At 39.9% G+C, this 16,022-nt stretch overlaps 1 pseudogene; it reads right to left on the bottom strand.

The window, feature by feature from the left end:
• Positions 1–2,665: 2,665 nt before the first annotated feature.
• The window catches only part of LOC126067358 (60S ribosomal protein L36-like), a 44,751-nt pseudogene continuing 31,394 nt past the window's right edge, over positions 2,666–16,022 (bottom strand).

Here is a 16,022-nt window from a genome sequence, read left to right on the forward strand (position 1 = left end):
TCTGGAGTCAGGCTGCCTGGGTTTGAATGACAATGAGCCACTTACTGACTGTGTGTGATTTTGACACAGTTATTTAACTTCTCTAAGTCTCACTGTCTTCATCTGAAAAGTGGGAGAATAATAGTTCCATGGAGCTCTTGTGAGGACTGAAGGAATAAATCTAGTGAAGTGGTCTGCACAGTTTTTAGTTCCTAGTGTGGTAAGTGGAAACCCTCTGGGTAGGTGGGTGGTGGTAGGAGTGTGGTAAGTGCTCTGATTAGAAAAGGAAGGCAAAACCCCCTGGAGATGGTTCCCTAGGCTTGGCATGGGGGAGGAATAGTTGGGATTATACCAGTGCATTGCTCGGTGACCATCAAAACCTTTCAGAAGTCAGGAAATGGCAAGCAGTTTCTATGACTTGAGACTCCTGACACATTTAAAAATGAGAAAATGCCAATTCAGGATCACAAAAATTGTGGGATATTTAAAATGTCTGCATTTAAAAGATGAAGACAATACACAAATACATGGGTACACGTGAACACAATGAGTATATATATGACTTCACTTGGTGATAACATCAAAAGGCTAAATTTGAAGCCTTTAACGAATGAGAGGTCAAAGCCAAATGGTCTTCATGAAAGCCCCTCCTACCCACTACCACCACCAGTGATAATCCCTGGTAATCATACAATATTAAGAGATTTTGGGAGATTAAGGCTCAAGGGAATGTGGACGTGATTTGGTTCAGTGGATGTTACACTGTGATGCCCAAATTAGAAAGTAGGTTAAAGTAGAGCTGCCTGGTTAGGTAGAATGAGGTTGTTGAGCTAGGTCCACCGTGCTCATTTTCTTAGGAGTGACTCATGGCTTCACAAAGCAAGTTTGAAAACCACTACTTTAGTCTCTCCATGCTTTATAGATGTCCCCCTCCATTCTGCTTTCTTAACCTAAGAAAAGAGCATTGGGAAGGGTTGTTGCAGAAAGATGGAAAGAGGCAATCGATAACAAAAACTGAATAAATGGAGAGAATAAATTGAAATAATAAATGGCAATTAACATTAACTGGTCAAAGGGAGTGACCAGTTCTACTGTTTTATAGTGTGTAAGTCTGGTTTAAGTTAATTACAAAGGCATGTCCAGAGTTAAATATGCCTAAACAAATTAACACATGCACACACACATAAAACCCCGTTCCTATCAAATTGATTCTGAATCAGTGAAGCTGTAGGACAGAGTATAACTGCCCCATAGGGTTTCCAAGGAGTGGCTGGTGGATTTGAACTGCTGACCTTGTGGTTAGCAGCCAAGCTCTTAACCACTGCACCACCAGGACACATGCACACACCTAAACATAAATAGGTCTATATTACATAATCATTTCAATGTTCTTTTCCAATTCCTTCTCCTCTTTCTCCTCTCTCTAGCCTCCTTCTTTCTTCTTTTCCTCTTCCTCCTCCTTCTTTAAGTATTCTTTCACAAACTATACAGGTCATGTCAGATGTTATTGCTTTCAGCCAAAGGTGACTCTAAGGTTAGGGAGCAAACAGAGAGTGCACTTATCTTCAGGCTGTGTGTCAGCCTATGTAAATACACAGCACGTCATAAGAAATTCTACAGATGGAGTTATCACTGTTGTTGCTGTTAAGTGCCATTGAGTCAGTTCTGACTCACAGCAACCCCACGTACAGCAGAATGAGACACTGCCCTGTTCTGCGCCCTCCTCATAATTGTCAAAAAAAAAAAAAAGAAAGGAAAGTTATCATTGCAATGGAAAACTGCATGGATTATGCTTTCTTCACGGCATTTATTCATTTTTGTTTGATGAATGGATATGGGAAATTGTCATTAGAGAACATGATGATCTCCGATGACGTATTTATGACATGGAAAGAGGTCACGTGATGAACTGTTTACAGCATGTAATGAGGGTGTGTAACAATCTCTTTACAGCCTGCAATTTCATTGACTAATTCCTTATAAAAATACTCAGCAGAGTAATTGTTCTCCATGTGCACGTGCTTGATATCACAGCAGCTTAGTAGCTGAGCCGACTCAGCCAAACTGCAAAATCAAGCAGCTTGAATGACTCCGTACTCTATCTGCCTGCTATGGCACCTAAACGATCCTGGAGGTTCAGTTAGTACACTCCAAGAACTGCCTCTTACTGGAGGTGTCTGGGCTAACTAATATACTGCCTGTGTGTCAAATATCCGTATGTACTGGAGAACTGGAGAAGTGGCTTTAAACCTGAACTAACCATTTCAGACATAGATTCCCTTTTGTTGTAGTGAGGGGAAAGTATACCTACCTGCCTTCTGACATCAGGGCGGTGTTTGTAGCTGATACCCTATTTCGGCCCTTTAATTATCTAGGCTCTATCCCTTGCCTTATTTAAGTAATTAGTGAGGAACATGACTCCAAGGAGGCCCCAGAATGTTTAAATGTGGGAAAGAAAACACCTTCTACATGAAGTTGTTAAGGCAGTGTAGATGGTTAACACACTCTGCTGCTAACAGAAAGACTGGGGGCTCAAATACATCCATAGACATGTCAAAAGGAAGGCCTGATGATCTACTTCCAAAAAATAAGCCACCGAAAACCCTATGGAGCACAGTTCTACTCTGATGCTCATGGGGTCACCAGGAGTCAGCTGATACAAGGATGAATTAGGTAGCTGGGGGAGTTAAACTGTTAAGGGGCTAAGAAGTTGATGCGCAAAGCCTGAAATGAGGTCCTGAACTTCTTGCCAGGAAGTGAGCTCTAAGATGTAGGTGCAAAAATTCTGGACTTGTCCTTCAGGTTTGTGAGAATCTGGGGGGAAATGAGAAAACAGAATGGTAAACAGAAAAAAGAGAAATACGATGTAGAAATACCACCTACTAAGCTTTCATCAGATTATGAATGAGCAGTTGAAAGGGGTTCTAATCTGAAGGAAATAAATGGGTCAGTAGACTAAAAGAAATATTAGTCTAAGTGCATTGAAAAGAAAGAGAAACAAAGGAGAGTTGAAATCTTTAGTTTGCAAATGTTCAAAAACTTGTGCTGTAGAGACTGGTTTAAGACTGACTTAGTTGAAATTTCATCATGTCAATAAGGGCTTGCTTCTTTCAGATACTGATAGATAACACAGGATTCTAACAGGACTTAGAATGTGGCTAATCCCCTGCAATAAAACTAAATGATGTGCTATCGACAGCAAGCGAATACGACTAGGTGATATAATCATATCTTGCTTTTACATAAATCTTTGTAACTTGCAAAACGCTTTACATAACTCAATCAAGCTTCAGGATAGTCCAAAAAGGGCTAAAGAAAACTGGTTTATTTTTATTTGTTTTTCAAAGGTAGAAAGTAAGACCCTAAAAAGTTAAAACAACTGGTTCAAGGTCTTTAGAATGGAAAGGTCATGGACTCTCTTCTCACAGCCACAGTTATCCCCGAGAAAATCACAATTTCCTTGAGCATGATGGAGGTGCCAGGTGGCCTAGTAGGAACTCCTAACAGTACCAACTGAATGCAGTTAACTCAAAGGAGTGCCACACACACAGAATTGGCACTGGGTAGAGTGTGATGGCTTTTGTTTTTCTCAACTTGCTCTCCAACCAAAGTAGTTAATATGGAGGCAAAACAACAGAACTGAAAGAAAAGACTTACCACCAAAATGTCATTGACGTTGAGTGTCAAGGTCTAGAGCAGGTCAACTTGTGTGTCACTTAGCATAGTGTCACAGAACAGAAATATCTTATTAGCATCATCACTTGACATATGGTTTTAAGTCTTCGCCCCCCAAAAATTCATTTCAACAATGCCAGTGACTTAATTGGTTATTTATAGAATGATTATCTACCTACTCCATGCCCTCCTTGTTTTATCTGGTCCCAGACCTTCAAGAAACTTCAAAAGAAGCAACTGGTTTTGAACAGATAAATTTGATTTGAAGGCTAACAAGGTTCCAGACAATGCTATAATAGGGCAATTCAGTTTAAATGCCCTGGTTGTTATTTTGCCTGTTTCTGCCATCAATATTTTATTAGGTCATTTTAGTTTGGTTGGTTCCAAGAAATGTGCGATAAGATTCACATGGAAGGAAACATAGGGAGACCATTTGTGGCTCCATGGCCCCATTGCCATGATTTATTTTAATCTGGGTTTTCATGTCACTCCTTTCTGAGTTATAAACCTCACAATAAATGACTGGACAAGTTTTGAAGGCACTTTATGGTAAGGAGGGACAGCATCTTAGGTAGAGGAGGAAGGGAAGCTCATGGTCCAGAATTAGATTTGCACTTCCGGTATTCCAGGAGGCAAGAACAAGAACACTTGTAGGTTTGCTGAGAGGGACCAGATTTTTTTTTTTTTTTTGCTAGTTTCTTTATGCAGAGTCTCCCTGATATTAAATGTCACCTTAAATTTGTGTTTTATTTTCCATTTGAATCTCAAAACAAATTAATAGAACTTCTCTCTCTCTCTCTTTTTTTAGTTTGGATATAAGACATTTAAAACAATTATTTGACATCACTTTTGAGTGTCACCCTCATCTTAAACTTCAGAGAAACATTCAATTTCCTCTTCGAAGCTGACATTCAATTCTGACAACCGCAGAATGTGTTTCGCTAGTGCTGTGCCACATCCCATGAGAATTCTGAAAATCTGAGTTACGTAGACAGCAGTTTTCTCATAGTTATATTTGCAGCTCTCAGAATAGGAATAAATAGGGCAAAACTTTTAACAGGGATTATGAGCATCACAAATATGGTCCTTGGTCCTGTCTAAAGAATGTCAAGTGGAAGATGATAAAAAAGATGACCAGAATTAATCTAAATTACTGTGAAAAAGCATACAACATTTAAGATTGGATTTTAATTTGTTCAAAGTATTTATCATGAATCTTTCCACATACCAGGTAACAAATATCTGATAAAATCAATCAAAAAATGACATTTGAAGCCTGCAGCTGATAGTGCCAATACATAGAGTAATGTGATCATTTATTTTTCCTTTAACTGGAATGATATAAAGCAAGATTCATTTCGAAGTCAAGCTGAGTGTAGATTGCCTTCTGCCATTTCCTTGAAGAATCCAAACCTTCAGTCAGAATGTTCATGAGAAATAGAAGAAGAGTCTGTTTTATCCTGACGTTGGAAAGAGAAGCATGCCTTCATGTCCTTAATTTCTGTTGTGTCATTTGAAGTTGTCCTCCACTGTCAGGGTTTCTCGATACATCACAATTCCAACGAATAACATCATTGTACTGCTTTACCAGGTGCAATCTGCTTTTCACATTGTCTTATTTGGTACTCAGGTGTCCTGTTATTCCTTTCTTGTGGATGAATAAACAGAGGTTCAAAAAAGCTAAGTAATTCCCTTCAGTAATCACAATTAAGTGGCAGGTCTAGGAATGGAATCTATTTATGCTTTTGGACTTTCTACTACACACGTGCCTCACTACATGCATATAATGTGAGTATGCTTTTCTCCTTATATTCTGCCTCGGTTTGCTCTTACTTCTTTTTTTTTTAATTTGGGCTTTAAGTGAAGGTTTACACAACTTGCTATGTAGCCCTAGCTGCTCTCCCTCCTAATGAGACAGCACACTCCTCTCCACCCTGTATTATCCGTCTCCATTCAACCAGCTCCTGTCCGCCTCTGCCTTCTCATCTTGCCTCCAGACAGGAGCTGCCCACACAGTCTCATGTGTCTACCTGAGCCAAGAAGCTCACTCTTCACAAGTATCATTTTCTGTCTTATAGTCCAGTCCAATCCCTGTCTGAAGAGTTGTCTTCAGGAATGGTTCTAGTCTTGGGCTAACAAAGAGTCCAGGGGTCATGGCCTTTGGGGTCCCTCCAGTCTCAATCAGACCATTAAGTCTGGTCTTTTTATGAGAATTTGAGGTCTGCATCTTACCGTTCCCCTGCTCCATCAGGGGTTCTCCATCGTGTTCCCTGTCAGGGAAGTGATTGGTGGTAGCTGGGCACCATCTAGTTCTTCTGGTCTCAGGCTGATGGAGTCTCTGGTTTACGCGGCCCTTTTAGCTTACTCATATCTTATTCACTCTATTTAAAAATGCCCATTTGAGAAACATGTAAATGCAACATTGTTGCAGGTAGGAAGCTTGAAGGTCTGAAGAAGTAATGTCAAAGAGACTTTAATCAATGGCCTCTATTATATAGATATTTTCCTTGGAAGAAGTTTCAAAATTTAAAAAAATTTATTTGACCTTTCATACTGAGACATCTAATTTAGAGGTTTTCCTCTTATCTTCCTCCCTCCCTTCCTCCCTCCCTCCCTCCCTCCCTCCCTCCCTCCCTCCCTCCCTTCCTTCCTCCCTCCCTCCCTCCCTCCCTCCCTCCCTCCCTCCCTCCCTCCCTTCCTCTCTCTCTTCTTCCCACCTCTCTCTGTCTTTCTTTCTTTTCACCAAGTCAATACCACTGTATCCCATTGTGGGTTTTTTTTTTTTTCTGTTTTATTTCAGAAAAAAAAAAATCAGAGAAAAAAGCTGTTTGTGTTTCAAAGATAAATAAAAATTTGTAACTTGAAGTGGATTGAACTTCCAATACTCATGAAGAAAAGTGGTCTCCTCAGCCCTAGTAGGCCTTGTTTGTCAGCATTATTTCCCTACCTTCTGACTTGACTAGCTGGGGATAAGGGTGGGCGTGTGAGTGGGAGGGAGACAGTCCAGGGAGCAGAGAAATCATATGTCAGCTGGTCCTAAGATATGAAGTTAAATGAAGCCATTGAAGTCCAAGGATTTGCCTTTTTTACAGGTCACTAGGCCCAGGGCAATTGCTACAAAGAAAATAAGACCTGTGTTAGGCACAAATTAAATATTACTAAACAAGAAATTAAAGAAAAGAAGGCCAGAATTCAGAGTTCCAACTAGCAGAAAGTGTGTTATTTGATTTTTTTTTTAGTTTGAAATTTTCATGCATTGTATTTTAAGTTTAATTTTTATTTGAATAACTACTTAAAAGCGTTCCTATTATGTTCTACTCTGTCCTATAGGGTTGCTATGAGTTGAAATGGACTTGACAGCAATGGGTTAACTAGCTGTGAAGGAGCCCTGGTAACACAGTAGTTAAAAGTGCTCTGCAGTTAACTGAAAGGTTGGCAGTTTGAATCCACCAGCTGCCCCTTGGGGGAAAGATGTGGCCGTCTGCTTCCAAAAAGATTACAGGCTTGGAAGCCCTGTGGGGCAGTTCTACTCTGTCCTACAGGGTCACTACGAGTTCTAATCAACTCCATGGCAATGAATTTGCTTTCTTGGTAACTAGTTTTGACAAGGCAATGAACTAAATTTGTTCCCTAGTCTATGCTGAATGCTACCGTTATGTGTGAATATTTGATGGATTGTGGGTAATACAAGATTAGCAACTCAAATTTAAGCTATAAAGCGATATCTAATGTCCAGGAGCTATTTGTTTACACATAATTTATCCCAATTTACATAATAAATTAGCTCTTTTTTTAAATCATCGAGCAGCTCATTTCTTCTGTATGACTCTATCAGGTCAGCTAACAGACCCACACATCTGGTCTTAAACAATTGTTAGTATTTGTCTAAATGTGTATTTTAAAATAACCCGATTTCATTTGAACTACCGTAAGGTTTGTGATAGAGATCCAAGATACCAAACTAAGGAGCTCCTAGGCTGGAGTCCATTTGGCAAAAACATTATTGCTGAGGTAAGGGTAGAAAAATAACCTTATGAAGTGAAGTCAGAGTCGTGTGTGTATTTCAGAATGAGGATAAGCCAGTGTTCATTTATCTAGGAAGGACAATAAATAAATACGATAGTCAAGAGCAGAGGACTTTCTCTAAAGACAAGTAGTATCAGATAAAAGAACAAAAATATTTTTTAACAAAAAGAACACGGTGACTGGTAACAGTACATTTCTTGTCTTCCATTTGATCCAGGCCTAAGTAGTCCCACTGACCTCAAACACAGAGAGAACGTTCTTACCTCAAGCCTCTACAGTTAGTATTCCCTCACTTTGGAATGTTCTTCCTTCAAATATTGGCCTGGTTGGATCCCTCATTGGAATTCTGGCCTCTGCTCAGATGTCACCTTATCGGATGAAACTTCCATTCCTATACCTTTATTTTCTACACTTTTATCCTATATTTGCATACGCACACACACTCTCTCTCTCACACGCATACACGCATGCATGCGTGCATACCTGTGCGCAGACACACAGTAGAATGCTAAAACTCATGAGGCGGGCTTGTGTTTTGTTCACTCCTGTGTCTCTAAGGCCTAAGACAGTGCCTGGCACTTAGTGAGTTCTCAGTAAATGCTTGTTGAAGAAGTAAATGAATGGATGAATGAATGAACCTGAGAAACCGGTGAAGATTTGATACCTAATGTCCTGCAGATCATTCTCTTTTGCCTTCAAAATTTCTTAACAACTTCCTAATATTGGATTATACCCACAGCGGTATGCATGTGCACGTGTGTGTATGTGTCCTTGTGCGGGTGTATATGTTTGGCTTCACATTTTTCCAGGGAAATTTCCATAGCTTTAACCAGATTTACATAGGGATCTATGTGACCATCATTCTCATGATCAAATGTGATATTTTCTCAGACCCCTTGAGCGTTTCTGTGCTTCTGAACACATGATTTATCTGACATGAATAACATGTGTAGAGAAAGCTGGTGACTTTCAGACTTGCTGAGCTTTAATAGTATATTTGTATGTGTGGAAAACATAATCCAGAATTCCCTGGGCTTAAGAACCAGGGAGAAGCTTAGAGATGTCAAATAGGGCCACAGCAGCATTTCTTTTGGGTTCACGGAGTCCTGTCTTTAAGAATCACGTGAACCTTTTCCCTACCTGTTCCCTTCCTGTTTTGAGGTCACTTGGTTGATATGTCATTGAAGTTGGAAGAGATCATAAAGAGGATCTAATCTAACCCAACACCTTCATTTCACAGATGAGAAAGTAGATGGAGAACATTTATAAGGCTTTCATAAGTTCCCATGAAAGTGTTGTTGTTTTATTTTGATTACATTGGGGCATGTGAGTACACACGCGTGTGCGTATTAGTGATAGGAAGTACGTGAGATTGCTAGATTAAAACAGAAACAAAACCTGAAACTCCTGAGGACTGCTGATCTAGCTTCTCCTGGACTTTGTTGAACATCAGATGGTGTCTTATCTAGATGCTACTTCTTAGGCATTACATCCAACTTTCTTCTCTGGCAAAAACAAAGACGGAGAGCTATCACCAAGGGCTCCCAGGTTGCTAATACCATAAATCCGTCATGCAATAGAGAATTAGAGTCCAGCCTCTGTTTGCCCATTCACAGAAGATGCCAGAGTCCCGTAGTTCCAATCTTGATCATTTACATCCACTGTGATAAATTCTTTCTTGTTTTGATGCCTGTTTCCCATGACGTCTTCCAAGGGGAAAGGGATCAACTGCTCACTGATCACTAGGGGGACAGCCCTGCATGTAATAAGAGTCTTTCAATACTGCTTTGCCCAAGCTAGACAGGAGAATCTCTGAACGTTATTCATTCTTCAAAGTTGCTTTCTTGGTAGCATCTCTATAGTGTTGATCTGGGCAGGACTCGGCAAGTATTAGGTATGAATCTTACTGGTAGAAGTACATCCATAAAACTGTCTTATAATTCCTATATATGCCCTTCAATATGGTGGGTATTTCTTTCTTTTTGAAAGAGCAGAAATATTGCTGACAAACATTTCACTTAAATATTTTTTTAGTTTTGTGCTTAAAGATAGCTCCATGAAGTTGCAGGTTGATGTAATCAAGACATCATTGACTTTTGTGTCTAGAAAGAATTTCTTCCCCTGTTCTTTTCAACTAGTTTTCGCCCTGTTACTATGCATCCTTATTTATAGTTAGAATTAAAATCCATGAGCTTTTTTGAAATATTTTATTGTGTTTTTGGTGAAAGTTTACACAGTAAATTAGGCTCGCATTTAACAATTTCTTTACAAATTGTTCAGTGACATTAGTTACACTTTTACACTGTGTCAATGTTTCCTTTAATTGTGCTCTGGTTGTTCCATTTCTAGTACTCTAGTGTCCCTGCCCCCTTATCTTCTCATCTTTGCTATAGAGTAATTGTTGAACTTTTGGTCTCATATTGATTGATTTTTAATGAAGCACTGTACTCACAGGCAGTATCCTTTATTTTGTGTGCCAATCTGTTATTTTGCTAAAAGGTGACCTCAGGGGATAGTTCTGGTTCAAGGTTTAAAGAGTATCTCAGGGAGATAGTCACAGGGAGTCTTCTAGTTTCTACTGTCCAGTAAGTCTGGATTTTTTAAGAATTCGGGCTCTGTCCCATGTTATTCTTTGGTTCTATAATGGTCCAACTATTATGACCCTGATCTGAATGGTCGCTAGTGGTAGCTGGGCACCATCTAATTCTCTGGTCCCAGGGTAGATAAGTCCATGGCTCATGTAGGCTGTTAGCCCTTTAGACTAGTATCTTCTCTGAGGCTTTCTTTCCTTCTCTTTTGCTCTGAATGAGTTGAGACCAGTTGTTGTATCTTAGATGGCTGATTGCAAGCTTTTAAGACCCCAGATGCTATTCAACTCTTTTTCTAGGATGCAGAAGATGAACTTTGAAAATTACATTATGCCAATTGTTTCCTTCTCTTTTGCTCTGGATGAGTTGAGACCAGTTGTTGTATGTTAGATGGCTGCTTGCAAGCTTTTAGGACCCCAGATGTTATTCGACTCTTTTTCTAGGATGCAGAAGATGAACTTTGCAAACTGCATTATGCCAATTGACTGAGTTGGTCCATGAGACTAAGGTCCTTCTTCAAGGTTTCTTCAAGCCCTGAAAACCAGTCTCACAAGCTATTTTGTTATGCCTGGGAAGTATCTGTGACTGTGTCCTCTATGAATACATATATATGTACTCACATATTTGTATGTACACATATATACAGATACTTCTATCTGTGCATACTTAAGGACTCACCTGTACATACCATAGACATATATGCCTAAATACATACATTTGTGACCATACATTTGTTTTTTTTTTGTTTGTTTGTTTATTGTTGATGGTGTTGCCAAATTATATATGCCATATTCTTTAGCATGAACATCTTTTTCTCTTGTGCACTTCTTAGTGGTATTGTTTGTGTTGGTCAAACTATAGCTTATTACACCCACATTCTGTGCTACTTTTTCTATCATCAAAAATAACAAGAATCTACAATCTAGAGAATGATTCCCCCGCCCCTCCCAACCATCCCTGGTAACCACCAATGAACATTGGTCTCTGTATATATATCTATCTTGCCTTCTTGTAAAAATGGGATCATGCAATATCTGTCCTTATGTGATTAACTTATTTCACTTTAGCATTATATCTTCCAGATCCACCCATATTATGTTTCATGGACTCATTATTGTTCTTTATCATTTATAATACTCCATTGCACGTTTGTACAATGTTTTGCTTATCCATTCATCCACCGAAGGGCAGTTAGGCTGTTTCCATTTTCTTGCTATTGCAAATAATGCTGCAATGAACATAGGTGTATATATGTCTGTCCATGTCTCTTTTATTAGATCTCTGGCTCAGTAGTTAAGTGTTTAGCTGCTAACCAAAGAGGTCAGCAGTTTAAATCCACTAGCTGCTCCTTGGAAACCCTATGGGGCAGTTCTACTCTGTACTATAGGGTCGCTATTAGTCAGAACTGACTCGATTGCAATCAGTTTTTTTTCCCCTAGGGTATATACCTAGGAGTGGGATTCCTTGATCATAAAGTATTTCTGTTTCTAGTTTTTTGAAGAAGCACCATACCATTTTTCCATAGTGGTTGTACTATTTTAAAGTCCCACCAGCAATGGATAAACATTCTAATTTCCCCACATCCTCACCATTTGTTGTTATCTTTTTTTTTTTTTTAAATCAGTGTCTTTTTAGCTGGGGTAAAATGGTATCTCATTGTGGTTTTGATTTGCATCTGTTTAAATGGGTTTGGTTTGGTGTTAATGGCAAATAGGAGCTCTGGTGTAGCAGTGGTTAAGAGCTCTGCTGCTAACCAAAAGGTTGGCAGTTCAAATCCACCAGCCACTCCTTAGAAACCCTGTTGAGCAGTTCTACTCTGTCCTTTGGGGTCACTATGACTTGGAATTGACTGCACAGTAATAGGTTTGCTTTGGCTTTGGTTAATGGCTAATGATTGTGAGCACCTTTTCATGTGTTTGTTGACCTCTTAAATGTTCTCTTTGGTGAAGTGTCTCTTCATGTCCTTTGCCCATTTTTTAATTGGGTTGTTTGTCTTTTTATTGTTGAGTTGCTGAAGTTTTCTACATATTTTAGAGATTAGATCCTTACCAGATATGTCATTTCCAAAGTTTTTTTTTTTTTTTTTTACCAGTCTGTAGGTTGTCTTTTTACTCTTTTAACAAAGTCTTTTGATGAGAAAATTCATGAGCTTTTGATGTTGTTGTTGTTAAGTGCCATGGAGTCAGTTCTGACTCATAGTGATCCTATGCACAACAGAATGAAACACTGCCCAGTCCTGTGCCATCCTTACAATCGTTGTTATGCTTGAGCTCATTGTTGCAGCCACCGTGTCAATCCAGCTTGTTGAGGGTCTTCCTCTTTTCCACTGACCCTGTACTCTGCCAAGCATGATGTCCTTCTCCAGGGACTGATCCTTCCTGACAACATGTCCAAAGCATGTAAGACGCAGTCTTGCCATCCTTGCCTCTAAGGAGCATTCTGGTTGCACTTCCTCCAAGACAGATTTGTTCGTTCTTTTGGCAGTCCATGGTATATCCAAAATTCTTCGCCAACACCACAATTCAAAGGCGTCAACTCTTCTTTGGTCTTCCTTATTCATTGTCCAGCTTTCATATGCATATGATGTGATTGAAAATACCATGGCTTGGGTCAGGCGCTCCTGAGTCTTCAGGGTGACATCTTTGCTCTTCAACACTTTGAAGAGGTCTTTTGCAGCAGATTTACCCAATGCGATGTGTCTTTTGATTTCTTGACTGCAGCTTCCATGGCTGTTGATCATGGATCCAAGTAAAATGAAATCTTTGACAACTCAATCTTTTCTCCATTTATCATGATGTTGCTCATTGGTCTACTTGTGAGGATTTTTGTTTTCTTTATTTTGAGGTGTAATCCATTGATCTTCATTAGTAAGTGCTTCAAGTCCTCTTCACTTTCAGCAAGCAAGGTTGTGTCATCTGCATAATGCAGGTTGTTAATGAGTCTTCCTCCAATCCTGATGCTCCGTTCTTCTTCACATAGTCCAGCTTTTGATGCTCACCATCAATTCTGACTCAGTTTTAAAGTAATTTTTTGAAAGAAATTCACAATTTTATTTACCACATTTTATGTAAATAATACACATGCCTTTTGTATTTGTTTGCTGGTCGTGCCCTCCCCGAGAGGTGTTTTCATAAGTGCTGTATGGTTTTTTTTTTAACAGCACGATGTGGAGGAGGACTGGCGTGGCAGGACTTGTGAAAGTGCCCCTTGCTGTGAGGGCACGGGCGACCAAATAATCGCAGAGGGCCTGCATTATTTGTGTAAGAATATGCATTTACTTTTCAATAAGTTAACTCCCTGGGAGTACAGCATCACATGGATTGAGTGTCCAACAGCCTTAGCAGGAAGTTTGCTTCCAAACTTGGCATGAATTATACCAGTGTTTCCATGGCAGGACTTTACCTTTCCCCGGATTACTCTGGTGTTTTAGGTTTGCCTCCGGGAGTCTGTGCATAAGCACATCTCTTACTTTAATAGAATTCAGTTTCACCACGATTCCATATGCACCGTGGGATCAGACTATTGGGTCCATAAGGTTTTTTTTTATATATAATTTTTATTGTGTTTTAAGTAACAATTTGCAAATCAAGTCTGTCTCTCACACAGTCCGGAAGGTTTTAATTGCCTGATTTTTAGAAGTAGGCCACCAGGCCTTTCCTCCTAGTCTGTCTTAGTCTGGAAACTCTGCTGGAACCTGTTCAGCATCATAGCAACATGCCTCCACTGACAGAGAGGTTCTGGCTGTACTTGAAGTGCATTGGTTAAGAATCGAACCCAGTGGCGAATTCTACCACTGGTCCCAAATAAAGCAGTTATCACTGTAATAAATCAGTTAATTTTTTTTTTAATATCCCAGGCAAAATGTATGCATAAATTTTGCCCTGATATAATGATGTTTTAATTTAGAAACCTAACAGAGGGAAAGATGTTTTCCTGCTACGATGATTGGGAAACGAGGGTCTAAGCTAGGTTTACTGAGTGCTCAGTGTCCTCGAGTGAAGGCAGAGTAAAGCTTTTTCTTCCATATTCCTTTTCTCACTCTAGCGGTTCTGGGCTCTAATACTGATGCAGGCCAGGTGACATGCTGGCTGCTGTTAAAGGGAGGCTCTCATCCCACATCCACAGAAAGTTCAGCAGGACTGCCTTCTGGATGCAGATGAGAGGCACCCACTCACAAATTGGCTGGAGCACAGGCTGTGGGGCCATGACACTGATTCAGCTCTCCCATGGCCCCTGGAGTCCTGAACAATGTTCTCTCATTGGTCTTTTATTTTAAAATATATGAAATACATACAAAGTGAGAGGCAGGATCAGAATATAAATTAGTAATAGTACAGAAAGCAAAAAAAAAAAAAAGAAATTCAATGGAAAAATCAATGGTATGTATAAACATAAATACAGAAATAATTCTAATTAGAGAAAAAAATTTTTTTCTCACATACAAACCAGTTCACCAAGAAAAGAAAAACATTTCCTGATATCCAAAACAAATTATCACAAAAGCCATCAAAAAATTAAAATGTTCAACTTCAGGAAAGACATCATCTCATATAGCCTCTTGTTGCCCAAAGTATGTGTAGCAGTAACACTGACAGGACTTGGAGCTTCATAGAAATGTAGACTCTCAACTCCCACCCCAGGCCTACTGAACTAGAGCTGGCACATTAATAAGATTCCAGGGTTTGTTTGTACATTCTGTTTGAGATGCCTTGGACCAGAGCATCCTTGTTGTTTTGTTGTGTGCTGTTGATTCCAACACCTAGTGACCCCCTATGACAGGGTAGAATGCCCCATAGGGTTGCCAAGGCTGTAATCTTTATGGAAATAGTCTGCCACATCTTTCTCCTTCAGAATGGCTGGAGGGTTCAAACTGCTGACCTTTAAGTTAGTAGCCAAGCACTTTTTAACCACTGTGCCAACAGGGCTCCTTAGAGAATCCGTAGATTAAGCCTATTATCTTCCTAAGGCTGGATTCTCCCACTGTACCTCTAAGGGAGATGCTGATGGATCCTTGAGCAAATCCCCTTTATGGATTTTGTTGGTGTGGCTTAATCCAGAGGTAGATATCAGAGATTATTCATTTGTGTGGTGGTCTGCCCACCCTTCAGTCCCCACAAATACATCATCTCACAGGTAAGATTTTATGTCCTAAACAGCAATGATTTTCTTGTCAAAGGCCCAGACTATACATGTCCTTTATTGGGACTTGAACATACTTAGGAGTCTGGTAAGGACATGAGTATGTAGAGAAATTCCATCTTCAGCACAGAAAGAGTGGTTGGGCCAAGGCCCTTTTTAGAGAAGGGTTTTCAAACTCTGGATAGGAAACCATGGGTGGCTCCTGAAATTAATACAGTGGGTTATACCCAGCATTGGAACATAAGAATTCCCAGCTTCCATGGTTGAGACCCGGGTTCTAGTCATTGCCAGTGCATCTCATGTGCAACTACCACCGGTCTGTCAGTGGAGGCAGAGGTGTTGCTATGATGTTGAACAGGTTTCCGTGTAGTGTCTAGACTGACAGGGACCAGAAATAAAGGCCTGGTGATCTACTTCCAAAATTAGCCAGTGGACACTCTAGGGATCACAATGGTCTGATCCACAACCCATCATGTGGATGGTGCAGGACTGGGCAGTGAGTGTTTCATTCCATTGTGCATGGGTCGCCATGAGTCGTGAGCCCCCCAAGGGCAGCTAACAACTAAAAACAAGCAGAGAGCAGAAATAAATAGTGTGGAGTAGAAAATATAAGAG

Source organism: Elephas maximus, chromosome 25 (genome assembly GCF_024166365.1).
Source record: "Elephas maximus indicus isolate mEleMax1 chromosome 25, mEleMax1 primary haplotype, whole genome shotgun sequence".
Taxonomy (NCBI): domain Eukaryota; kingdom Metazoa; phylum Chordata; class Mammalia; order Proboscidea; family Elephantidae; genus Elephas; species Elephas maximus.